Raw genomic sequence first — 27,916 nt, 5'->3', positions numbered from 1 at the left:
GGGTCCTGTTCCCCCAGAAGACGTCAAGGCAAAGATGCTAATGGTTATTGTTGTGTGAAATATGTTTTCTTGTAGTAACAAGTGTTAATTTCCCTGTGGGCTGCAGCACTAACAAATGGCCACAAGATGTCACTGCCATCCTGTTTTCTCTTGTGCAGACCTGGGTGAAAGGTTTAAGTTGGCCCAGCAACAGTGGAACAGAGACAGTTATGTCAGGGTTAACTTTAGGGGGGCCCATTCTGGGGATTGTGGGTTAGTGACAGAAAGAGGAAGCCCAAAGAGTTTATGTGGAGAAGTGAAGTGAGTGTGGAGAGGTCTGGAGAGGAACAGAGATAGTGTGGAGCTGAGTGGCACAAGGCAACAAGAACTATTACAGAACAATATATATAGCCAAGTCGGTGAAACCCATTAGTGGGAGAGTAAAGGGTGAATTGAGTCCAGCGTTGGCCAGACGTGGGGGGTCCTGTGAAGGAAGGGTGCTGCCCAGCTCAAGACACAGAATAGGGAAGCAGATTTAGGAGCGGCCCTACTAAGGGATTACAGTCTGCTGTTTGGGTGCAGGGTTCACAGCGTAACATATCGACCTGTGTGGTTCTGCACCGGGATGATGGAGATTTATCTGATTTGCTCTGCTTGTTTACCATCCACATGTAAAGTGCAGTCGCCCGAAACTGATAAAAACATACCTCTGTATGAGACAGAAGACGTTGTAAAGTATACTGCCTATGGCCTTGTGTGCTTTAGTGTGTTGCCAAGTATAGTGCCTTGTTTTTAAGAATGTTCCTGGTGTCCTTGTCTTGCAGGGTAATGGACCTAGTGAGGAGTGGAATGGGACCGGCCTAAAGGTATCAATAGCAACACTGCCAGCACACACACACAAATCCAGAACTCTCGTCTTTTCCGCAAGAACGTGCCGGGGTTTCGGATTCATGACACTCTCCTACGGCTACCAACCTGGGCACTGTTACAATGCATTATGTGCTTTCTCCTATGATCTGGACTTTGTCACAACTATAAAGTTCCAGGACTAAGTCTGAGACAATTTATTTGAGCGAAATAGAATTTTACTAGAATCTTACAAAAATCTGTATTCTTCAGAATGCAAACTTTTTGTCATTCGCTCTATGTGAATTCAGGAAAATGACTGGCTGCCATCTTGCTGATTAATAGTGGCTGGCAAAAAGTTAAGTAACAAAAAAAGACATATTTTACGGCTTTCCTCTCCAGCCACCACCATTGTTTGCTTTCACCTATATGGAACTTTGCGCCTTTTCTTACCACTACCACGCGCTAAGTGGACTCAACTAAGCCTGTGGATGTTTCTTCGCATGCCTGAGACTAGTTGTAGCCAGAAGTACCTCTTAAAGTCATGGAAATGTTGAATGTCACAACGTTTGCCACAACCTTAGGATGCGTACTCTGGGATGGATTTCTGGCACGACTATACCCGGGCATGCACAAACATCCCAGGCCCAGTCATTGCTGGAAGTCCTGGCCTATCAATAAGAAACCTGGGATTTTATTTTACAACTGTGGTAAGAAGTGAGCAGTGGTTGTGGCGGAAGAGGTGAGTGGTGAGATGAGAATTAAGTTTTTTTAAAGCTTATAACGAGGTGGGGGTCACTCCAGACATTGAATCCATGGAGAATAAATTTGCTGCAATTCGAATTTCCCAGTAAAACCCTTGCAATTTGGCAAATTTTAATCTTGTCAAATCCGATAATCTCTATATAGGACCATTGAATTTTTTTGTGTTTAATTCTGAGGAATACCAGTCCTGCCCTGCTCTCTACCACTCTTTTCCTCTTATCTATGCGGGCTGTATAAATTATTTATATAGATGTTCAAAGTACAGTTTATCTGGATGCTGTAAGCAATGTATATCCTGACACTGGGGAGGTTAGTTACTGTACTTCAGAGCTGTATTTTGTAGATTTATGTGGTTCTTGAAACTACATAAATGTGATACTTGTAATAAATGCTAATCTGAAACTGCAATGATGCCCAAAACAAAAGAAAATCCCTATTTGGAAATGCAACTATAAGAGCAAATTTTTATGCCAAGGCCGGTTTCACACATCCGTATATCTCCGGTTCCGGAAAAAACGGGAACAGAGATATTCGTGTCCCGTGTGTCACACGTGTGGCAACCGTGTGCCACATCAGGATCACACTTACCGGTGCCTGAGAATCAGCACTACAGTTAGAGCTGTTCCCAAGCACCGGGTGCTGAATGCTGTCCTCATCATTGTTCCCTGCCGGCACTGCGATCAGCACCAGCAGGGACAATGATGAGGGTAGTAGTGCCTGCTCCCGCAGTGTCACTGTGCAAAAATAAGAATAAAATTAAAAATCCTTATACTCACCTGTCCTAAGTGTGCCCCACAGTAATCCATGAGACCGACCAGCAGAGGAGCCGGGGACAATGAGGCACCGCAGCGAGCGGCTCCGCAGCTACGCTGCGCTCAGTGAGTGACAGGACATCAATTTTACTGCGATTATGATATTCCACTAAATGTTTTGAGATATTAGAGATGTTCTTATCTGTGGGCTGTTCAATGTCATAAAGGTGCTCCCTGATTCTAAATTTGAGCTTACGGATAGTTGAACCAACATATTTGAGGTTACAGATTGTGCATTCCGCAACATAAACTACCTGATCACTATTGCAGTTTAAGAAGCTTTTTATACTGAATTTTTCACTCTGATACACAATCTGGATGCGTTTTTTCTGCCAGGGAGATGCAGAAATGCTGCAGAAATTTTCTGCTTCATTTCTGCATCATGGGCACATAGCCTTAAGAAGAACTGAGATGTTGAGCCATGTATAACCCACCCACACCACTGATTAGCAGCTTTCTGTGTACATTGTTTGGTGACAGAGCTGCTAATCAGTGCTGCGGGTGTGATTGGACTAGGAGGCACAGGGCAGTTGTCCTCTACTGATAATCTCCTGCTGATATAAGGCTATGTGCCCATGTTGCAGAAATGAAGCTGAAAATTTCTGCTTCATTTCTGCATGTCCTTTCCCGGAAAAACCCTTGCGGAATTTGGCAAACGTTTTTCGCGCGTTTTAGAAGCGTTTGGGACATGCAGAATTGCCTTGCATTTTTTATTGCATTGACAAGTCAATTCCGCATGCGTAAACGCAAAATTAATGGACATGCTGCGGATTTTTGAGCGCATCAAAAACGCTGTGGAAAAATCCGCAGCATGGGCATTGAAATTGCGGATTCTCATTGGGGACCATGGGGGATTGATTACCAAGCGTTTCAAAAACGTTTACGCTGCGAAAATTCCGCAACATATACGCTTGTAAAACGCTACATGGGCACATAGCCTAACACAGATTGTATTGAAGCAGCAAAACACAGCCCTGTAAGTGACAATGCTAGAATCAGGCTCTATTCCCCTACATCATGTAGCTCTCAGATTACCGTACATAAATTTACCTGTAACACCTACATCATATCGTACCTGGAGAGTTACATGTCTACGGGTATTTTCTTTGCACTGTGCTCATGCTATCCTTTTTATAAATAGCAAATTGCATGACAATAGCCTTTAATTCACTTGAATAGGCTGTACTTGACATAGAGACCCTACCGTAAAATAACACAATTAAACTAGGTTTTAAAACAGTCATCACTTACAAATATAACTTCAAAGACACATTTGTTGGATTTTGAAGAAAAACCTTGCAATTTCATCATAGCTGTCACAGTGTCATTTTCCGAGTTGAAAATCAGCTCTTGATTCGTGATTTTCAGAGGAGTTTGATCTATTTCATGCATCTGTAATGACAGAAGATTTGACATAAATGGGTATGTTTGCACAGAGTTCTTTCATGCAGTTATGGAACGGATTCCACACCAAAAAATGCTTCAATAAGCTTCCCATTAATTTGATTTAGTCACATTTTTATCCTCTTGTTTTCTACTGTGTGTTAAAAAGCGTTGTTATTTAACATGTTTAAGGCTGTGTGCCCACGATGCGTTTTTTAAGCGTTTCCGCAGCAGCAAAAACGCTGCAGAAATGCTTAAAAAACGCATGGTAGAAGGCCTGCCATGTCCCCAATGATAATCCGCATGTGCTGTGCACATGCTGCGGAAATTTCCACAGCGGATTATCATTGCGGAAAAAAACGCAGCACTACCAATTATTTTGTGGAAGTGCTGCGTTTTCGCCGCCATTGACTTGCATTAGAACGCGCCAATTCCGCCAGACTGCATCTGTACTTGCGTAATTGACGCGTTCTAATGAGCAGATGGTACCCGGGTGTGGAGGACAGGAGAGTCTCATCCACACCCAGGTACCATTAAAAAAATCTGTAAAAAAAGAATAAAATAAAAAAAAATATATACACTGTGTTCCAAATTATTATGCAAATAATATTTTCTCAGATTTTCCCAAATTACCTACATGAATTGCAGTCATTGTAATTTTCCAGTCAAATAACTATTAGAGTACAATTGAAAGGTTTTTGTACAAACTGCCTATGACAACAGTATATTTTTTTTTAAATAAAAAACTCAAACTGCACTCAAAATGCATGTTCCAAATTATTATGCACAGCAGAGTTTTCAACCTTTTCATTTTAATAAGGAACAAAAAAATGGTCATTTTTGAAATTATAAGCATTAGCAGGTTATTACAAACTGAAATCAAACAGTTTTCAACTCAAAACTTTATTCTAGGTGATGTCACATTTGCACAAAGGACCCCGTTTTCGAAAGGAGCGTCTGAACTCTCTTGTCCATTGAATTTGTCAGGTTTTGGATGGTTTCTGCTTCAATTGTTTTTCATGAGGACAGAATACCCTCCCAGAGATGTTGCTTAGATGTGAACTGCCTCCCGCCATCATAGACACTCCTTTTGATGATGCTCCAGAGGTTCTCAATGGGGTTGAGGTCAGGGGAGCATGGGTGCCACACCATAAGTTTGTCCCCTTTTATGCCCATATCAGCCAGAGATGCAGATGTGTTATGTGCAGCATGAGACGGGGCATTATCATGCATGAAATGATCTCGATGGTCCAGATGGATGGAGTGGAGGATGGCTGGTTGATGGACACCCCATGCAAACATGGCTACGGAGCTAACAAGGAGGAGGTGGAGTAATGTTTTGAGCTGGAATCATGGGGAGAGAGATTGTCGGCCCTTTTAGGATCCCTGAAGGGGTAAAGATGAACTCCATAATGTATGTTGAGTTTCTTAAACAGCACTTCCTTCCATGGTTCAAGAAGAAGAACCGTGCATTCCGCAGCAAGATCATTTTCATGCATGATAATGCCCCGTCTCATGCTGCATATAACACATCTGCATCTCTTGCTGCTATGGGCATAAAAGGGGACAAACTTATGGTGTGGCACCCATGCTCCCCTGACCTCAACCCCATTGAGAACCTCTGGAGCATCATCAAAAGAAGTGTCTATGATGGCGCGAGGCAGTTCACATCTAAGCAACAGCTCTGGGAGGGTATTCTGTCCTCATGCAAAACAATTGAAGCAGAAACCATCCAAAACCTGACAAATTCAATGGATGAGAGAGTTCAGAAGCTCCTTTCGAACAAGCGGTCCTATGTGCAAATGTAACATCACCTAGAATAAAGTTTTGAGTTGAAAACTGTTTGATTTCAGTGTGTAATAACCTGCTAATGCTTATAATTTCAAAAATGACCATTTTTTTGTTCTTTATTAAAATGAAAAGGTTGAAAACTCTGCTGTGCATAATAATTTGGAACATGCATTTTGAGTGCAGTTTGAGTTTTTTATTTTTTTAAAAATATACTGTTATTATAGGCAGTTTGTACAAAAACCTTTCAATTGTACTCTAATAGTTATTTGACTGGAAAATTACAATGACTGCAATTCATATAGGTAATTTGGGAAAATCTGAGAAAATATTATTTGCATAATAATTTGGAACACAGTGTACTTACCTTCTGGCGGCCCGCGCTGCGCTCCTCCTTGCTTCACGGCACTTCGCGATGGAATGAGGGACCTGCGCTGACGTCAGAGTCATGTGACGGATCACGCGATGCTGACGTCGGCAGGTCCTTCAGTTACTGCTGCCGGCAAGGGAGAACGGAGTGAAGCAGGACACCGGGGGCCATCAGAGGGTAAGTATACATTTATTTTTTTATTTTTTGACATTCTCTCGGGTCACACTATATAAATTCATGCTGTTTGCATGGATTTACAGTGCCTACAAGTAGTATTCAACCCCCTGCAGATTTAGCTGGTTTGATAAGATGCAAATAAGTTAGAGCCTTCAAACTGCAAACGAGAGTAGGTTTTATGAACAGAAGCATAAATCTTACAAACCAAAAAGTTATGTTGCTCAGTTGAATTTTATTAACTTTTAAACATAAAAGTGTGGGTCAATTATTATACAACCCCTATGTTTAATATTTTGTGGAATAACCCTTGTTTGCAATTACAGCTAATAATCGTCTTTTATAAGACCTGATCAGGCCGGCACAGGTCTGTGGAGTTATCTTGGCCCACTCCTCCATGCAGATCTTCTCCAAGTTATCTAGGTTCTTTGGGTGTCTCATGTGGACTTTATTCTTGAGCTCCTTCCACAAGTTTTCAATTGGGTTAAGGTCAGGAGACTGACTAGGCCACTCCAACACCTTGACTTTTTCCCTCTTGAACCAGGCCTTGGTTTTCTTGGCTGTGTGCTTTGGGTCGTTGTCTTGTTGGAAGATGAAATTACGACCCATCTTAAGATCCTTGATGGAGGAGCGGAGGTTCTTGGCCAAAATCTCCAGGTAGGCCGTGCTATCCATCTTCCCATGGATGCGGACCAGATGGCCAGGCCCCTTGGCTGAGAAACAGCCCCACAGCATGATGCTGCCACCACCATGTTTGACTGTAGGGATGGTATTCTTGGGGTCGTATGCAGTGCCATCCAGTCTCCAAACGTCACGTGTGTGGTTGGCACCAAAGATCTCGATCTTGGTCTCATCAGACCATAGAACCTTGAACCAGTCTGTCTCAGAGTCCTCCAAGTGATCATGAGCAAACTGAAGATGAGCCTTGACATGACGCTTTGAAAGTAAAGGTACCATACAGGCTCGTCTGGAACGGAGACCATTGCGGTGGAGTACGTTACTTATGGTATTGACTGAAACCAATGTCCCCACTGCCATGAGATCTTCCCGGAGCTCCTTCCTTGTTGTCCTTGGGTTAGCCTTGACTCTTCGGACAAGCCTGGCCTCGGCACGGGAGGACACTTTCAAAGGCTGTCCAGGCCGTGGAAGGCTAACAGTAGTTCCATAAGCCTTCCACTTACGGATGATGCTCCCAACAGTGGAGACAGGTTGGCCCAACTCCTTGGAAAGGGTTTTGTACCCCTTGCCAGCCTTGTGACCCTCCACGATCTTGTCTCTGATGGCCTTGGAATGCTCCTTTGTCTTTCCCATGTTGACCATGTCTGAGTGCTGTTCACAAGTTTGGGGAGGGTCTTAAATAGTCAGAAAAGGCTGGCAAAAGAGATCTTTAATCCACACATGTGAAGCTCTTTATTCTTGGTGCCTGAACTACTTCTTAATACTTTAGGGGGACCAAACAGAATTCTTGTGGTTTGAGGGGTTGAATAATAAATGACACTCTGAATTAACTTTTAACGTTTTTAAAAAAAAACAAAAAAAAAAACAAAAACAAAATTTGCTGCAGTGCATTTCCCACTTCCAGGCTGATCTACAGTACAAATGTCACAATGCCAAGTTAATTCCGCATGTGTCAACCAGCTAAATCTGCAGGGGGTTGAATACTACTTGTAGGCACTGTATATAGTGTGACCAAGTTGACAAGCACAATGCTTAAATCGCTTGGAAAGTGCTTGTCAATCCGCATGCGGAAATGCAAGTGAAGAACGCTTCTCATCCGCATGTCCATGGCAGGAAAACACATGTACAATCCGCATGTACAATCCGCATGCGTTTTTTTTGCCAGGGAGATGGAGAAACGCTCAGAAAAAAATCCTGAGCATTTCTGCATCGTGGGCACATAGCCTTATTTTACTTTTTGACTAGGTTTTTGAGGCGGAAACAAAACAAAAATCACATCCAATTCCTACACCTTATATTATACTTGAAAACTTATGAAAAACTACACTGAAAATAAAGTGCCAAAACTTGCATGAAACAGACAAAAAACGCACGTTTGTACAAAGGCACAGTAAAAAAAAAAAACATTTTAGAAGTGTTTTTTAGATGACTGTTCTCTAAATATATGTTAACAGAGTTTCTTGATGTGGATTTTGGAGCAGATTCTGCTCCAAAAATCCACATGAGCAACAACTCCAAATACTCTCTAAATAAGCTTCCTAATAATTTTAATGAGAAAATAAACCTATAATGCACATGGTGCTGTTTTTTTTTCACGTTATTCCACGTGGAAAATTATGCTTCATGTCAATTCTTGAGGCATTTCTGCTTGAAAAACAATGCTCCAAATTTGGCTTCAGAATTTATTGAAGCACATCAAAATTCCCCATGCAAAAAAAACACACACAAAAAAAAAATACAACAAAAAGGTTGGATTTTTTAATGTGGATTTTTCAGCCAGACAAATCCATGTACAAATCTCAGTACAAATACTCTTATTTTAAATATGTGACCATGAATACAGAGTTCTTTGATGGTAAGAATGAGTCCACTGCCCCACTATCAGTATTTGGTCAGTATTCGGTCAGTATTTTTTCTCAGGAGTGGGAGCCAAAACCAGGAGTGGGTGATAAATGCAGAATTGGTGTCTTGTCTCTATTATACCTTTTCTCTGATTGTTCCTTACCTGGTTTTGTCTCCCACTCCTGAGAAAAAATACTGACCAAATACTGATAGTGGGGTCGTGGCTTGAACTGTACACTTACATCAGCAATTAAACGATTTAGATCTTCAGATGAAAGCTCCAAATTTTCTTCCTCCTGAGGAGATGATATGAAAACAACATGTTATATATATATTTGGTTGCAGGTTAATTTTACTTTGTACAAAGGAATATTTGTTAAAATGTTAGCATAAGGCCATGTCACACGTTCAGTATTTGGTCAGTATTTTCCATCAGTATTTGTAAGCCAAAACCAGGAGTGGGTGATAAATACAGAAGTGGTGACGTGTTTCTATTATACTTTTCCTCTGATTGTTCCACTCCTGGCTTTGGCTTACAAATACTGAGGTAAAAAACTCACCAAATACTGATAGTGTGAATATGGCCTAAAACATAGTAATAATATGCTCAAACGTGGAAGTAAACTTTATGCCACATTCACACGCTCAGTATTTGGTCAGTTTTTTACCTCAGTATGTGTAAGGCAAAACCAGGAGTGGAACAATCAGAGGAAAAGTATAATAGAAACACGTCACCACTTCTGTGTTTATCACCCACTCCTGGTTTTGGCTTACACATACTGAATTTGTGAAGTTGGCCTTAGACTGGGTTCAGATGAGTGTATGCAAAATCGTCCATTTTTCGTCTAGAAAAAAACTGACATTTTTCCATCTGCACTGTGTTCCTTATGTCTGTTTTCCCATCCATATTGCATCAGTATAGCTGTTTTTTTACAGTATGTACCATGTATAGTTGTTTTGTACATGCTGACAGGATACAGTTTTTACGTGAACAATTTATTAAATAATAAAGGTCGTATACAGGATCTTGTCTTAATAATTGTAATGGATCCATGAAAAAAACACATGACATATGGATGGTAACCTTTATGTTCTGTTTTACTTATAATGGATACATTTAATCTGGAATATGGATCAAAATAGCCGATATGATTTTTTTACATGCAGATCATCCGTCCGTTTGCAAAAACATTCACGTGAACTACAACATTGACTTGCATTGGTCAGTGAGCTACCCATTTTCCATATGGACAGCATGGATATTTAAGGCTTTGCTCCCATGATAAGTTTTTGGTGAGTTTTTATGCATGTTTTTTCAATATCTCTGCACCTATTAGCTAAATTAGGTTACGTAAGTTTTTTTCACTGCATTTTATGTGTATTTTTTACATGTGTTTTGACTGCGGTTTTTGCCTTTTTGGTATGTCACATTTTAAAATAAGCTCCTTTGGTATTTATCTTTGATAAAACTTTATTGATACAGTCAAGTGTGGATTACATGCGTTTTTAGGGTGTTTTCACAGCAGAAACATACTGAAAGGCTGCGTGCCCACGTTGCAGATTACAAGCGTTTTTGATGCGGAATTTCCGCAGCGGAAACGCTTGTAAAACGCTTGGTAACCCGCACCCCATGGTCCCCAATGGGATTCCACAAGTTCTATGCACATGCTGCAGATTTTTCCGCAGCGTTTATGCTGCGTACAAAAATCCGCAGCATGTCATTTAATTTTGCGGAAGCGCAGCGGAACTCCCGCCATTGACTTGCATTGAGACGCATAGAAACCGCGACTGTACATTTTTACAAGCGGCTTCTATGCGTCTCTATGTGCGGATGGTACCCAGTTCTGGAGGAGAGGAGACTCTCATCCAGACCTGGGTACCATTGTACCTGTAAAAAAAGAATAAAATAACAAATAAAGTTTATACTCACCTTTCCGAAGGTTTTTCTCTGAATGCCGGCATCGCTTGAGGACCTGCGGTGACGTCACAGTCATGTGACCGCAGGCCCTTCACCGCTCTGTCTCGCGAGATGCCGGCATCCAGGAACCAAACAGGAAGCAGCGCTGCAGCCACGCCGGGGCCTCGGGGGTGAGTATAGCTTTATTTGTTTTAATTTTTACGGTCACACTATATAAATCCATGCTGTTTGCATGGATTTATACAGTGTGACCTAGTTGTCAAGCACTTTCCAAGTGATGCTATCGCCTGGAAAGCGCTTGTCAAACTGCATGCGGAAACGCATGTGGATCCGCATGTATTCTGCAGGAAAAACGCATGTACAATCTGCATGCGTTTTTTCTGCCAGGGAGATGCAGAAATGCTGCAGAAATTTTCTGCTTCATTTCTGCATCGTGGGCACATAGCCAAAGAGCATATGATTTTTTTATCTGCTGATTTTCCACATCCAATGCAATTCTATGTGGAAAAGTTGCACATAAATATCAGCATACCTGCAAGAGAAATTGACGTGTTGTGAATCTCAAACACGCACCGCAGGTCAGTTTACACAGTGTAAAAAATTTCTATAAATCCACTTTGCTGGAAATTATAAAATTATAAGACGCTGTGTTTTTTTGCACAGTGAATGTACGCATAATCAAAAACTCACCCAAAACTCATCGTAGGGAACTTAACCTTATACAGCTACAGCCCACATGTATTACAGAAAGAGCACCATTATTTACTACTGCTCTACTTCTCTACTTTATCAAAATAACATCATTTTCCATGAACCCTTAATAAAGGGTCTATCCTATAAAAAACCCATGACCTACTGACAAGTTTGGTTAGAAATGTATGATCGTTGCTGGACTGATACCTATGCTCATTGTGTTAGAAATATCAAAGTGGGAAGTCGTAGCGCTTTCCAAGAGCCTTTGTGCTACCAATAACACAGAAGCTCCCTATATTTCTGTTGACAGAATAAAATGATCAAAAAGTTTTATATAAGAAATGGCATCACTGAAAACGTCAAAAGAAAAAAAAAACAAGCCCTCATATGAATGTGTTGGTGAAAAAATAAAAAACTTATAGATTTCTAAATATGGCTATGTAAAATCAAATTATTCTTTGTATAAAATAGTTTGTAGCCTGCAAAGTTGTAAAGAATATAAAAACCTGCATAAATTTGGTATCTCTGTAATTGTACTGAACTGAGGAACAATCCTTTTTTATCACTTACACTGCACGGTCAACAGCATAAAAAAAAATATAAAAACAATTTATAACTTGCTGTTTTTTGTTCATCTTGCATGCAAATCTGAATAAAAAGCTATTAAAAATATTATGTACCCCAAAAAAGTACCATTAAAAATATAAACTCAACCAAACATGCCCTCAAAGAGCTTTGTTGGACAAAAAAATATAAAATTATAGCCTTTGGCAACAATATTTTTTTTTTATACAAAATAGTCTGAGGTGTTTGTATTGTACTAACCAGAAGAAAAAAAGCTGTCTAATCACTTGCATCACAGCATAAAAAAATAAATAAAGCCAATTCTTGAACTGCTATTTGCTTGTTCTGCCTCCCCAAATCCAGTACAAGTCTTGCTTTACCTTGAGTATATTCCTCAAATTTTAGAGGGCAGAGACACACTGCTGTATTTCTCGTCCGAGGATCACATTGTAAACCTCGTACTGGCCGGCAACTCTCCTGACCTGACCTTGACAGCTGCATAGAAATCCATCATGCTGTCATGCTCAGGTCAGGAGAGGTGTCGGCCAGTCCCTGCAGTGTGATGCGATCATCCCATGAGTTATACGGCACTGTGTCCCTGCCATAAGGCTGGGGTCAGACAGCCGTAGATTCTCTCATTCAATAGAATTGGGCCAATTATGCAAATGACACTCTAATCAAACTCTGATAGAGTGTCAGCATACTGTGATCCGATTTTCTTGGTTGAGAGAATCGTAGCACACTGTGAGAGGATGGAGAACAAAATTTCTCCAACTTCCCCATTGTGTCAGTGCGCGGAAATCAAACTGCACTCAGATATCATTTTAGTGCAGTACGATGATTTCCACGTACTCATTGACTTACATGGTCGAGTGTGATCCGAATATCCGATCAAGAACAGACATGCTGCATGGCCCCATAGCATAACATTGGTACGAGTGCGATCTGATGTTCTTGTCGGATCACACTCAAAGCGATATGCTGGTGTGAGAGAGAGTCCCAAAAATGCTCAATTCAAACAACTCTCCCTACCCCCTTCCGACGGAACCATTCACTATAATAAGACAGATGCAATCACTTTGGACTCTGACCTTTGTTTCAGCACTATCCATCTTTTAGATGTCTTTTTAACAGACAAAAATGTGGTTGATCACAGTTGTGTGCATGTATAAAAAGAGAGGACAAAGCCGGAAATAAAGGCCAGACAGACTCCAAAGTCACTCCATCTGCCTCATTATAGTGACTGGTTCCATTGTCGGTTTCATCAGAATCTAATTTTTGAGGATTTAGGCTGAGGCACTACTTGACGTAGACCTCAGGATAAATGTGTAGCTAGTTTTAATCAGTATTAAAAAATGTTACATACCCCAAAACGCTACAAATATAAGTTTTCAATCATCTAACAAAAAACAAGCCTTCACTCAGATCCGCCATCTGTCTATGGAAGTATAGGAGGTTTCAACATCACATGTGGCTGAAGAGCTCTGGAAAAACGACAGGGCTTCCCCCGAAATAAAATCCATTGAAATTTATGTTCTTAAATCATATACACTGCTTCCCTTCTGAGCTCTACATTTTGCCTAACCTGCAGTTAGTGCCCACATGTATGACATTGCTGTAGCAGGGAGAGTACTCTTGAAGATCTCTTGTCATGTTGAAAATTGGATCTCATCTGCAGGAAGGAGGTTATAAAGGAGAAGGAGCTGATCACATTCATGCACATTATTGTGGGTAAAGTTTCAGTATAACTTGTTTGTATCTTTGAGTCCAGTGGGTGGTTCTATTCAGGATTGACCGTTTTCACTGTAAGGGTAGGTTCACACGAGCGGGTAAAAAATGTTTTAGCGTTTCATCCCAAAAAGTGGAATGATTGTTTTCTCATTAGTCATCTGTTTGCAGCCCGTATAAAATCCATTTTCTACAGCAGCTAATAATCATTTATGTGAGGAGCTGGTCTTGTTCTAAGACTATTGAACCAAAGCATGTCGTGGAGAGTCCATTTCTCTAAGGGATACCGACTTTTTTTTTTAGCGTGGAGCACCGGTTATATCGATCTTATTATTATGTTTTATTAGTGATTTTCTTGCTGTGTTTTTGTTAGTGATTTGTTTGCTTATCAGTTCAGCCTCAGGAATCAATGTTTCCATTTGTGACCATATCTCATGGGCCTTAAATCATTGTCTTCTCAGACACCAGGCCCATTGTGTGGATGAGGAGAGTAGGCCCAGCAGAGCTGTCACCAGAGGTGGTCTCACATGCAGTCACCAGTGATGGGCTTCTGAAAGATTTTCAGTCTTGCAGCTAAAAGCAAATGTCTAAGGGGGAGGGTGTGAACAATCCTGCCTACCCAAGAGGCACTTCCCAGGGAAGGAGGAAAAGAAGCCATATGTTTAGTCATGTTGTTGGGGGAATGACATCGAAGGGATAGGATCTAGGCTAAGATCCTGGAGCCATAACCTATGGAGTTTTGAAAATCAGTTACTAGCCTGGCTGGATAAACTGCTACAGTTTTGGGATTGGTCGTTTGGATTTAAACTTTTTTTAAGGACTGTCATCTGGAGGAGCGCGAACTGTGACTACAGACTATTCTGGCTGGAGATACGAAATCTGTGGGCCAACCAAAAGTTGGAAGACAGTGAGTATTGCCTGGCACAAAGGTAGTGGAACTACCATCCTGGGAAGAGGGGATCTTGTGGACTTAGACAGTTGTATTTTGGCCATTTACCTGGAGTTGTTGTAAAACTTTGATGTAAGGAATAAAATATTGTTGCATTGTTAACCTGTCTAGGTGATTATTTACAACCCACAACCTCAGATCTTCACAATTTACAAGACCATTTACAGTTTTCTATGTCACAGAATTGCAATGTATCCATAAAAATGAGTTGCTATACTGTGACTCCATATGGCATCCACTTTTATATATGCACCCATAGACTTGAATGGGAGAGTCTCTTCCGATTTAGATGCTAGTTACACTAGTATAGAGGGTATGGAAAGTATTCAGACTCCTTTACATTTTTTTCTCATTAAAGTACATTCTGCACCCATCTTGACTGAAAAAAACAGAAATGTAGAAATTTTTACAAATTTATTAAAAAAGAAAAAACTGAAATATCACATGGTCATAAGTATTCAGACCCTTTGCTCAGACACTCATATTTAAGTCACATGCTGTCCATTTCCTTGTGATCCTCCTTGAGATGGTTCTACTCCTTCATTGGAGTCCAGCTGTGTTTAATTAAACTGATAGGACTTGATTTGGAAAGGCACACACCTGTGTATATAAGACCTCACAGCTCATAGTGCATGTCAGAGCAAATGACAATCATGAGCTCAAAGGAACTGCCCAAGGAGCTCAGACACAGAATTGTGGCAAGACACAGATCTGGCGAATGTTACAAAAGAATTTCTGCATTACTCAAGGTTCCTAAGAGCAGAGTGGCCTCCATAATCCTTAAATGGAAGAAGTTTGGGACCACCAGAAGTCTTCCTAGACCTGTCCGTCCAGCCAAACTGAGCAATCATGGGAGAAGAGCCTTGGTGAGAGAGGTAAAGAAGAACCCCAAGATCGCTGTGGCTGAGCTCCAGAGATGCAGTAGAGAGATGGGAGAAAGTTCCACAAAGTCAACTATCACTGCAGCCCTCCACCAGTTGGGCCTTTATGACAGGGTGGCCCAACGGAAGCCTCTCCTCAGTGCAGGACATATGAAAGCCCGCATAGAATTTGCTCAAAAACTCATGAAGGACTCCCAGACTATGAGAAATAAGATTCGCTGGTCTGATGAGATGAAGATAGAACTTTTTGGTGATAATTTTAAGCGGTATATGTGGAGAAAACCAGGCACTGCTCATTACCTGCCCAATACAATCCCAACAGTGAAACATGGTGGTGGCAGCATCATGCTATGGGGGTGTTTTTCAACTGCAGGGACAGGACGACTGGTTGCAATTGAAGGAAACATGAATGTGGCCAAGTACAGAGATATCATGGATGAAAACCTCTTCCAGAGTGCTCTGGGCCTCATACTTGGCCGAAGGTTCACCTTCCAACAAGACAATGAGATGCGCCCCCTGGGGCTGTGGGGTACTCGGTAGCCGGGCCGATCATTTCTATTTGGGGGATGTCACAGTGGCACTGACCCGGTCTGTGGCCCCGGCCGGTCAAATAAAATTGAAAGTGGGAAAAAAGGGAAAATGTTCGTGACGCCACCTGTGGTATGCGGCTATATGGAGCCGCCGCTGCGGTGCAGATCCTCTGGAGCTGATGGTGCTGCAGCAGAGTTGGTTCAGCTCTCCACAGGCAGAGCTAAGCTCCAGGGCGGTATAGAGGGATTGATGAGGTAGATATTGTCTGTGCAGTGTCGTGCAGGCAGGTGATGGCGCAGCAATTATTCAAGGACACGGTGGGGTGCCATCTTCAGATTTTATTCATAGTTTGCCAAGACTCCAGATTACAGGTACCAGTGTGTAACCTCCCATATTGTCCTGTGTCCACCAGGGAAGGGGTTCAGCAACTCTCAAGTCTCTCAGGAGTACTTAAACAGGACTCCGTGTTATGAACTGCTACAAACACTAAGGAAAGATAGGAAAACTGTCCCTACAATAGGACTAAGCTGATTCCCTACGATGCAGCGGGGGACCTGTTCCTTGTGAACAGACCCGCCTAAGTCCTGAACTTAGTCTGAACGCAGACCTATAGATATAAGGGTGGGGTCCCTACAAGAACTAAGGACTGGGATATAGTAGGACACCTCCTAGCAGAAATTGTAGCAGAGCAAAGACAAACAAACAAAAGGTACTAGTGGTCCAAAGACCAAGCAAAATACAGAGTAAGGTACAAGGCACCTGGCTAACTTAAGAGTAAATGTAAAACTGAAGTCCAGCAAGGCCAGGAGGGCGGAGCTGGATTATATAGACAAAAAGTCATGTGACCAGCAAAATAGAAAAAACTAACACGAGGGTTCTAACACTCCGTTCTGTGTCCCTTTCTCGGTCGTCTTCCCTGCACTGGCTCTCTCCCTCCTGCCCTGCGCCTCACATCCAGTGTCCCAAGCCAGTGATCTTGGAACTTGTCGGGCGACCTGCAGTCCCCTGGACACTATGCAGCCACCTTTTCTGCTATATAGGTGTGGCTGTTGGCTGCAGCACCGTGAAAGTACTGCAACCTCCGGTTATCTAGCTGAGCCTGGTTCTTCTCCACTAGTTTAGGGGCCGGTCCCCACTCTGCGGCTTGATCCCTCCACGTCTGTGTAGATTCGGGCGCACAGGTGCCTTCCTGCACTCACCGTGCCCTTGGGATCCCCTCTGTCTCTCTGGAGCCTTCCCTCTGCTCCCATTCTCTCCTCTCAGTCTGTCTTGGGCCTTTCAGTCTAGGCCCTGCTTCTTCCTCCACTCATCCTGAGCAGAGTTCCTGCTGAGCTCCAGCTCTGAACTCTCTCTCCTCTGACTTTTCTTCTCAGACTGATCTGTCTCCTACAAGATGGTTCCCTTCTACTACTCCTATATGCAGTGCTCCCCTGATCTTCTTCCTCCACCCACACCCACTACATGGTTCCCCCTCTCTTGGTTCCCCCCATTCCAGCCAGGAACATGTCTAAGCAGTAATTAAGTGCATCTTGCCTCTGCCTACTGGTCTGTAGTGGTGTAGTGTTGGATGTGGATATGTGGGTCTCAGGTGGTACTCCCTCCTTACCTGAGAGTGGGGTACCACACCTCTTAGTGAGGCGCAGTCCCACTGCGGCGACTGAACCCGCAGGGGCTCCACAAATGACCCTAAGCACACAGCTAAAATAACAAAGGAGTGGCTTCAGAACAACTCTGTCACCATTCTTGACTGGCCCAGCCAGAGCCCTGACCTAAACCCAATTGAGCATCTCTGGAGAGACCTGAAAATGTCTGTACACCAACAATCACCATCCAACCTGACGGAACTGGAGAAGATCTGTGTAACATCCCTGGCGGCGTGCTGGCATGGCTTACCACCTCCCATCATGCAAGACCGCCATCTTACCTATTAATCCAGGCTGCACACTTTGCTCCAGTACCTGCTGTGTCTCTTGTCTGATTGCTTAGGGCGGCGGCGAGGTTACTGCCTGATTCTTATAGTTACTGTGTGCACACTGCTAATGCCTCCCCAGCCTATTGCTGTGAGTCACTGGATACTTAAACACCCTCCACCCAGTAGGGGGTGCCTGAGCAACACTTTCATTCACTGTGTTCTGTGCAACTGAGTTGCCAGGTCCTGTCCTGTATCTTGTCTGTTTCTGCCCCTGGGGGCTGTATACTCAGGCCTGTTTCCTGTATCTGTGACTTCTAGTCTGTCTCCGCCACACTGGGGGCTGAGTTCCCAAGCTCGTTCCTGTAGGTTATTCCTGGTTCAGTTCCTGTCTGAACTGTGTCCTAGCCCGTTACCTGAACACTTACAGTGCTGGCCAAAAGTATTGGCACCCCTGCAATTCTGTCAGATCATACTCAGTTTCTTCCTGAAAATGATTGCAATCACAAATTCTTTGGTATTATTCTCTTCATGTAATTTGTCTTCAATGAAAAAAACACAAAAAGAATTGTCCTAAAGCCAAATTGGATATAATTCCACACCAAACCTAAAAAAGGGGGTGGACAAAAGTATTGGCACCGTTTGAAAAATCATATGATGTGTAGCGCCGGCGTCCCTGCCCTCTGCTAGGCAGGGACGCTGTTCCCCTCACCTCTCTGCTCCGAGGCCGGCGTCCTCCTCCCGCTCTGTTGGCAGCGCGCGCTCCTTCCCGGCCACTGTGCTTAGGGCGCGCGCGCGCTCCCTCCCTCTTAAAGGGGCCGCGCGCGCCGTCCTAAGGAGTCCCCGGCCAATGGCCGGAGGACTTCACCATATATAAGGCACCTCCTCCAAAATGGAGGTGCCCGAGCAATGTTGTTGCACTGTTCACTACTCTGCTTCAGCCCTCAGGTCCCGTTGCCAGTTACCTGCCAGATTCCTGCCAGCTTGCTGTCTTATTCCTGCCTGATATTCTGCTACCTGCCTGCTAGCCTGAGGTCCGACGGTCTGCCTTCCAACTCCTGTCAGTCTGTCTAAGGACCAGCTTGCCCGCTCACCTGGGAGCGCACATCTGCTACCTGCCTGCTAGCCTGAGGTCTGACGGTCTGCCTTCCAACTCCTGTCAGTCTGTCTATGGACCAGCTTGCCCGCTCACCTGGGAGCGCACATCTGCTACCTGCCTGCTAGCCTACCTGGAGGCTCCGCCGTCACTTGCTGTGACCACCCGCCTGTCCAGAGACTCCTGCCCGCTCACCTGGGAGCGCTCATCTGCTGCTTGTCTGCTAGCCTACCTGGAGGCTCTGCCGTCACATGCTGTGATCACCCGCCTGTCCAGAGACTCCTGCCCGCTCACCTGGGAGCGCTCATCTGCTGCCTGTCTGTTGGACTTCCTGGAGGCTCCGCCGTCACATGCTGTGACCACCCGTTTATCCAGAGACTCTCGCCTGCTCACCTGGGAGCTCACGTCTACCATCAGCCGCCACAGGTCATACCAACCCTTTACCCAGAGACTGCCCCGGTCACTTGCCGTGACCTCCTGTCCGTTCATCCAGAGACTGCCCCGGTCACTTGCCGTGACCTCCTGCCCGTTCATCCAGAGACTGTCCCGGTCACCTGCTGTGACTGCCTGCCTGGTCGCCACCCGCTCGCCTTACAAGGACTGCCCCCTTGTATAGTAGCTCAGAGGTTCCGCCTCCCAGACCCGTTACAGTTTGCTCGGGCCATGGAACCCGGTGGTACCCAAGCTCCCTCGCTCTCGGACCTGTGTCATGAACTGTCCCGTCAGAGGTCCCAACAGGAGTCCATCCTGGGTCACCTGCGGAATGTCAATTCTCGCCTGGACACTCTGACTGCTCCACCAGCAACCACCGCCAGTGCCATGACTCGCAATCCGGCAGCTCCACTGCCCACTAATACCATGGTATCCTACCCCGGACCCCGGCTTTCTGCACCTCCTCGCTTCGGAGGCGACTCCGCCCAGGCTCGGGGCTTCATAAATCAGTGCACCCTGCACTTTGAACTCCTGCCCCACCAGTTTAACTCCGACCGGGCCAAAATTGCCTTCATTATGTCCCATCTCACCGGGGAGGCCCTGGCCTGGCTAAATCCTCTATGGGAGAGAGGAGACCCCCTGGTGTCCGACTTGCCTGCCTTTCTCATGGCTTTCTGGAAAGTCTTCGACGAACCCGGACGGAAGACCTCATCCGCATCATCTCTGTTACGCCTCCGTCAGGGAAGTCTCACCATGGGCCAATATGCCATACGGTTCCGTACCCTTGCCTCGGAGCTGGCCTGGGATAACGACGCTCTGGTATCTGTCTTCTGGGAGGGTCTGTCCGGCCGTATTAAAGATGAACTCGCCGGTCGGGACATTCCTACCACTCTCGATGATCTAATAACTCTTGCCACCCGGATTGACCTACGGTTCCAGGAGCGTGCTAAAGAGGTCACCCGTGAGAGGAGGTTTCCACGTCTAGCTCCTACTTTTCAGAAACCCGTCACTCCCTCCGTTTCTCCCCAGGTACACTCTCCTGAGCCTATGCAGGTCGACCAGACCAAGATGGTCAAAACCCGTCAGGACTTACGCCGTGCCGAGGGGAGCTGCTTCTGCTGTGGCAGTAAGGAGCACCGGATCCGTACCTGCCCGGAGAGGTCGGGAAACGCCTGTGTCTAGGTTCGCTCAGAGAGGTCGACCTAGACAAGAATAAATCCTCTCCATCTCTGCTGTTGTCAGTCTCAATCGTCTGCGGGGAGAACCGTTATTTCGAACTAGCCCAACTTGACTCTGGAGCAGCCGGGAATCTTATTTCACAGTCCCTGGTAGAGAAATACGGCATCCCCACCAAACCTCTGGCTGTACCCTTGTCTGTTGCCGCCGTGGATGGGGGCCTCTTACCACGTCCCATCCAACTCATCACCGAATCCATTACTCTGCAGGTGGGAATGCTGCATTCTGAGAGTATCTCCTTTCATGTTCTGCCTGGACTCTCTCACGCCCTCTTGCTAGGCCTACCTTGGCTCCAGAGACATGCACCCGTGCTTGACTGGCAGACCGGAGAAGTCCTTCGCTGGGGACAGGACTGCCATAAGACCTGTCTGGTTCCCGTCCATCCCGTCCGTCCTTCTCCTACCCCAGCTAATCTACCTGGACTTCCGATTCCTTATTGGTCATATGCTGATGTCTTTAATAAAAAGGAGGCAGAGACACTACCCCCTCATAGACCATATGACTGCCCTATCGACCTGTTACCCGGTACTACTCCTCCCCGTGGGCGTATTTATCCATTGTCCGCTGCTGAGACCCGGTCTATGTCCGAGTATATTGAGGAGAATCTGGCCCGGGGATTTATCCGGAAATCTACCTCCCCGGCTGGAGCAGGCTTCTTCTTCGTTAAAAAGAACGACGGCTCTCTCCGTCCCTGCATAGACTATAGAGGCCTAAACCAGATCACGGTGAAGAATAAGTACCCCCTTCCGCTCATTCCGGAATTATTTGATCGTCTGAGGGGGGCTAGAATCTTCACCAAACTGGACCTTCGTGGGGCATACAACTTGGTCCGTATCCGTCAGGGGGATGAATGGAAGACGGCATTCAACACCCGGGACGGCCACTACGAATATCTGGTAATGCCCTTCGGTCTCTGTAACGCTCCCGCCGTCTTTCAAGAGTTGGTCAATGACATCTTCCGGGACCTTCTCTACTCCTGCGTGGTGGTGTACCTGGACGACATCTTGGTCTTCTCTCCGGATCTCCAGACTCACCGGAGGGATGTTCGTCAGGTTCTGCTCAGGCTCAGGCAGAACCACCTCTTCGCTAAATATGAGAAGTGCCTCTTTGAGCAGACCTCGCTTCCGTTTTTGGGCTACATAATTTCTCAGACCGGCCTACGAATGGATCCTGAGAAACTGTCTGCCATCGAGAAGTGGCCTCGGCCGGAGGGGTTGAAGGCTATTCAGCGGTTCCTGGGCTTCGCCAACTACTACCGCCTCTTCATTCCGCATTTCTCTTCCCGGACTGCCCCAATTTCCGCGCTCACCCGTAAGGGCACTAATCCCAGAAAGTGGCCGCCCGAAGCAGAGGAGGCCTTTCTTTCCTTAAAACAGGCCTTCTCTTCCGCCCCGGTGCTGCATCGCCCAGATGGCAACAAGCAGTTCTTCCTGGAGGTTGACGCCTCCTCCTCTGGAGCCGGAGCGGTACTTACCCAAAAATCGTCTTCCGGGAGAATGGTAGCTTGTGGCTTCTTCTCCAAACTCTTCTCCCCTTCGGAACGCAACTATTCCATAGGAGATCGAGAGTTATTGGCCATCAAGCTGGCATTGGAGGGGTGGCGTTACCTGCTCGAAGGGGCTCTTCACCCGGTAATAATTTACACTGACCACAAGAACTTGGCTTACCTCCAGCATGCCCAGAGACTTAACCCGCGCCAAGCCCGGTGGTCCTTGTTTTTTGCTCGCTTTGATTTTGTTCTTCATTTTCGCCCGGCTGACAAAAACGTCAAGGCGGACGCCTTGTCTCGATCCTTTCTGGTGTCTGATCTCGAGGAAGATCCGAAACACATCATCGATCCCGCCAGAGTAATGCAGGTGGCTCCCGTGAGCCTAAATCGTCTCCCTCCCGAAAAGACGTTTGTATCAGTACCTGATCGGGAGAAGATCCTTCTCTGGGGTCACTCGTCTAAACTAGCTGGCCACACCGGTCAGAAAAAGACCCTCCAGCTTATTACCCGGCACTACTGGTGGCCTACCCTGCACAAGGACGTAATAGACTTTGTTTCTGCCTGTGTGTCCTGCGCCCGCAACAAGGTTCCGAGACATCTGCCAGCCGGTCGCCTCCTTCCGCTTCCTGTACCTGCTGCCCCCTGGCAGCATATAGCTATGGACTTTATAACTGACCTCCCAGTCTCTGCCGGTTGTACGGTCATTTGGGTGGTCGCTGACCGCTTCTCCAAGATGGCTCATTTCGTTCCCCTGCCAGGCCTCCCGTCTGCACCCGAGCTAGCTAAAGACTTTATTCGCCACATCTTTCGTCTTCATGGCCTGCCCCTCCACATCGTGTCGGATCGTGGGGTACAGTTCACCTCACGCTTCTGGAGAGCCACTTGTAAACTGCTAGACGTCACCCTGGACTTCTCTTCCGCTTACCACCCACAGTCTAAAGGTCAAGTGGAGCGGATCAATCAGAACCTGACCAGTTACCTCCGGCACTTCGTTAATGCCCATCATTCAGACTGGGTGGATCTCCTACCATGGGCCGAGTTCTCTTACAACAATCACGAGAGCGAATCCTCCTCCAAATCCCCGTTTTTTGTAGTCTTCGGTCAGCATCCTCGGATCCCTTTTCCTGTCTCCACCTCTGTGGACAACCCGGCTGCGGAGTCTCTCATTTGCAAATTTTCCTCCATTTGGGAGAGTACCCGATCCGCACTCCTTCAGTCGTCCGAACGGATGAAAAGACACGCTGACAAAAAACGCCTGGATCCTCCACAATTTCGTCCTGGAGATAAAGTCTGGCTCTCATCTAAATATGTCCGACTCAAGATACCTTCTTACAAGTTAGGGCCTCGGTTCATCGGTCCTCTGGAGGTCATCAGTCAGATCAACCCGGTGGCCTATAAATTGAAACTCCCGGCCAACTTACGGATCCCTAACTCCTTCCATGTATCTCTCCTCAAACCTGTGGTACTTAACTCTTTTTCCAAGTCTACAGGTACGACTCCTGCTCCGGTTTCTGCTGAAGACGAGTTTGAGGTAGAGAACATTCTTGCCACCAAAAGGGTAAGAGGAAAGACCTTTTTTCTAGTAGATTGGAAGGGGTTTGGTCCTGAGGAGAGAACGTGGGAGCCCCGGGAGAACATCCATGCCCCTCTCATCCTTGCTAAATTTCTGTCTGGCCTAAAAAAGGGGGGGCCTAAAGGGGGGGTACTGTAGCGCCGGCGTCCCTGCCCTCTGCTAGGCAGGGACGCTGTTCCCCTCACCTCTCTGCTCCGAGGCCGGCGTCCTCCTCCCGCTCTGCTGGCAGCGCGCGCTCTTTCCCGGCCACTGTGCTTAGGGCGCGCACGCGCGCGCGCGCTCCCTCCCTCTTAAAGGGGCCACGCGCGCCGTCCTAAGGAGTCCCCGGCCAATGGCCGGAGGACTTCACCATATATAAGGCACCTCCTCCAAAATGGAGGTGCCCGAGCAATGTTGTTGCACTGTTCACTACTCTGCTTCAGCCCTCAGGTCCCGTTGCCAGTTACCTGCCAGTTACCTGCCAGATTCCTGCCAGCTCGCTGTCTTATTCCTGCCTGATATTCTGCTACCTGCCTGCTAGCCTGAGGTCCGACGGTCTGCCTTCCAACTCCTGTCAGTCTGTCTAAGGACCAGCTTGCCCGCTCACCTGGGAGCGCACATCTGCTACCTGCCTGCTAGCCTGAGGTCCGACGGTCTGCCTTCCAACTCCTGTCAGTCTGTCTATGGACCAGCTTGCCCGCTCACCTGGGAGCGCACATCTGCTACCTTCCTGCTAGCCTACCTGGAGGCTCCGCCGTCACTTGCTGTGACCACCCGCCTGTCCAGAGACTCCTGCCCACTCACCTGGGAGCGCTCATCTGCTGCCTGTCTGCTAGCCTACCTGGAGGCTCTGCCGTCACGTGCTGTGATCACCCGCCTGTCCAGAGACTCCTGCCCGCTCACCTGGGAGCGCTCATCTGCTGCCTGTCTGTTGGACTTCCTGGAGGCTCCGCCGTCACATGCTGTGACCACCCGTTTATCCAGAGACTCTCGCCTGCTCACCTGGGAGCTCACGTCTACCATCAGCCGCCACAGGTCGTACCAACCCTTTACCCAGAGACTGCCCTGGTCACTTGCCGTGACCTCCTGCCCGTTCATCCAGAGACTGCCCCGGTCACTTGCCGTGACCTCCTGCCCGTTCATCCAGAGACTGTCCCGGTCACCTGCTGTGACTGCCTGCCTGGTCGCCACCCGCTCCCTTACAAGGACCGCCCCCTTGTATAGTAGCTCAGAGGTTCCGCCTCCCAGACCCGTTACATGATGCTTCTCTAATTCGTATAATTAACAGCACCTGTAACTTACCTGTGGCACCTAACAGGTGTTGGCAATAACTAAATCACACTTGCAGCCAGTTAACATGGATTAAAGTTGACTCAACCTCTGTCCTGTGTCCTTGTGTGTACCACATTGAGCATGGAGAAAAGAAAGAAGACCAAAGAACTGTCTGAGGACTTGAAAAAACAAATTGTGAAGAAGCATGAGCAATCTCAAGGCTTCAAGTCCATCTCTAAAGACCTGAATGTTCCTGTGTCTTCCGTGCGCAGTGTCATCAAGAAGTTTAAAGCCCATGGCACTGTGGCTAACCTCCCTAGATGTGGACGGAAAAGAAAAATTGACGAGAGATTTCAATGCAAGATTGTGCGGATGGTGGATAAAGAACCTCCACTAACATCCAAACAAGTTCAAGCTGCCCTGCAGTCCGAGGGTACAACAGTGTCAACCCGTACTATCCATCGTCGTCTGAATGAAAAGGGACTGTATGGTAGGATACCCAGGAAGAACCCATTTCTTACCCCGAGACATAAAAAAGCCAGGTTGGAGTTTGCCAAAACTTACCTAAGAAAGCCAAAAACGTTTTAGAAGAATGTTCTCTGGTCAGATGAGACAAAAGTAGAGCTTTTTGGGAAAAAGCATCAACATAGAGTGTACAGGAAAAAAAAAGAGGCATTCAAAGAAAAGAACACGGTTCCTACAGTCAAATATGGCGGAGGTTCCCTGATGTTTTGGGGTTGCTTTGCTGCCTCTGGCACTGGACTGCTTGACCGTGTGCATGGCATTATGAAGTCTGAAGACTACCAACAAATTTTGTAGCATAATGTAGGCCCCAGTGTGAGAAAGCTGGGTCTACCTCAGAGGTCATGGGTCTTCCAGCAGGACAATCGCCCAAAACACACTTCCAAAAGCACTATAAAATGGTTTTAGAGAAAGCACTGGAGACTTCTAAGGTGGCCAGCAATGAGTCCAGACCTAAAACCCATAGAACACCTGTGGAGAGATCTCAAAATAGCAGTTTGGAAAAGGCACCCTTCAAATATCTGGGACCTGGAGCAGTTTGCCAAAGAAGAATGGTCTACAATTCCAGCAGAGCATTGTAAGAAACTCATTGATGGTTACCGGAAGCGGTTGTTCGCAGTTATTTTGGCTAAAGGTTGTGCAACCAAGTATTAGGCTGAGGGTGCCAATACTTTTGTCCGGCCCTTTTTTGGAGTTTTGTGTGAAATGATCAATGATTTGATTTTTGCTTCATTCTCTTTTGTGTTTTTTCCTTGCAAGCAAATTAAATGAATAGAATAATACCAAAGAATTTGTGATTGCAATCATTTTCAGGAAGAAACTGAGTATTATCTGACAGAATTGCAGGGGTGCCAATACTTTTGGCCAGCACTGTATGACCATGTGATATTTCAGTTTATATTTTTTAATACATTTGCAAAAATTTCTACATTTCTGTTTTTTTTTCAGTCAAGATGGCGTGCAGAGTGTACATTAATGAGAAAAAAAATGAACTTTTTAGAATTTACCAAATGACTGCAATGAAAAAAAAGTAAAAAATTTAAAGGGGTCTGAATACTTTCCGTACCTACTGTACATGCTGAGATTTTTTTTCACATGCATATTCAGTCAGTGAAAATAAATAACTCATCTGCACTGCCCCATTGATTAACATTGATCCGAGTGCTGTCAGTTTTTTCCACGAACAGCACTCGGACCGAAAATACAGTCTTGTGAATGAACTATATGACCGCATGCAGAGATAGTTGTCAGTTACTAGTAGGACCATCCATTGAACTATATACAAACACCAGAGATTTAAATGAAAAAGATACAACTTATACTAAATCTTTTCTAACAAACTTACATATCATTGTGTTCAGCTTCTCATTCTCTATACCATGCTACATACAAATCATAATGTTCAGAAATTGCATAACAAATTCTGGAGTTCATTTGCTTTGTGAGAATTAACAATTTGAAGTTAAAGTAACATTTAGCAGAGAAAAAGATGTAAATTTTCATTTTCACCGCATAATGTTATTAAATTCTACAGTATAAAGACCTGTGGGTTAAAAATGTTCACTATACCCCTAGATAAATTCTTTGAGTGGGTTCGTTTCTCCAATAGGGTCCCTTGTGGGCATAATTTCTGATTTTTTGGCACCATAGGAGCTCTGTAAATGCAACATATCATCCAGATTCTATTCCATAACTTTCCTTTCAGAATCCTGCAGTGCATTTGTTTTCAACCATGTATGGGGTAACACTGTGTTTGCAAGAAATTGTCTGAGAAACACCTCGTTAAAATTACAAATTCAGGGTTAAAACAATATTTAACTGAACAAACAATATCTTTTTCTTTTCATGACAAAATGTTAAAGCATCATAAAGCATTAAAGACACTTTGCATTAATTCCTGTGAAACACCTGAAGGATTGATAAATTTCCTGACATTCGCTTTTAATATTATTTAAGGAGTTCAATTTTATAAATAGTATAACTTTTGGGTTTTCCAATATATAAGCCCCGCAAAGTCATTTCAAATATGAATAGGTCCATAAAAAAACCCTCAATGAAGAAAATAAAAATTGGTGCGAAATTTTAACTTTTCCTAGCAAAATAAAAGGACATTTGAAAAACGATGCTGAGTATAAGTATAAATATGCAAAATTATTATTTTTTAATTTATTTTATGTGGTATGACTATCTGTTTTGAGGATATAACCATCCAAAATATATGCATTAAAAGTTTGAAAATTGTTCTAATATTTTTAATTTTTCATCAAAGTACAATGTGTCATAAAAATACATTCTCAATCACTGGGATATGATGAAGCATTGGAGAGTTATTACCATATAAAGTGTAAGCAAAAAGCAAAGCGGTCTGTGGAGCGCTAAGAGAGTACTGAGAGGGACAAATTTAGGGCTAAAAAACAATTTAATGAGCCCTTTCCACAACGCGTTTCGATAGTGACCTATCTTCATCAGGTGGTACAAGGGTATGGACACAAGATAAAACATATATA

This window comes from Phyllobates terribilis, unplaced genomic scaffold (genome assembly GCF_046119375.1).
Source record: "Phyllobates terribilis strain yellow unplaced genomic scaffold, ASM4611937v1 Scaffold_5__5_contigs__length_657084704, whole genome shotgun sequence".
In the NCBI taxonomy this organism is placed as follows: domain Eukaryota; kingdom Metazoa; phylum Chordata; class Amphibia; order Anura; family Dendrobatidae; genus Phyllobates; species Phyllobates terribilis.
This window is presented reverse-complemented; position numbering follows the sequence as displayed.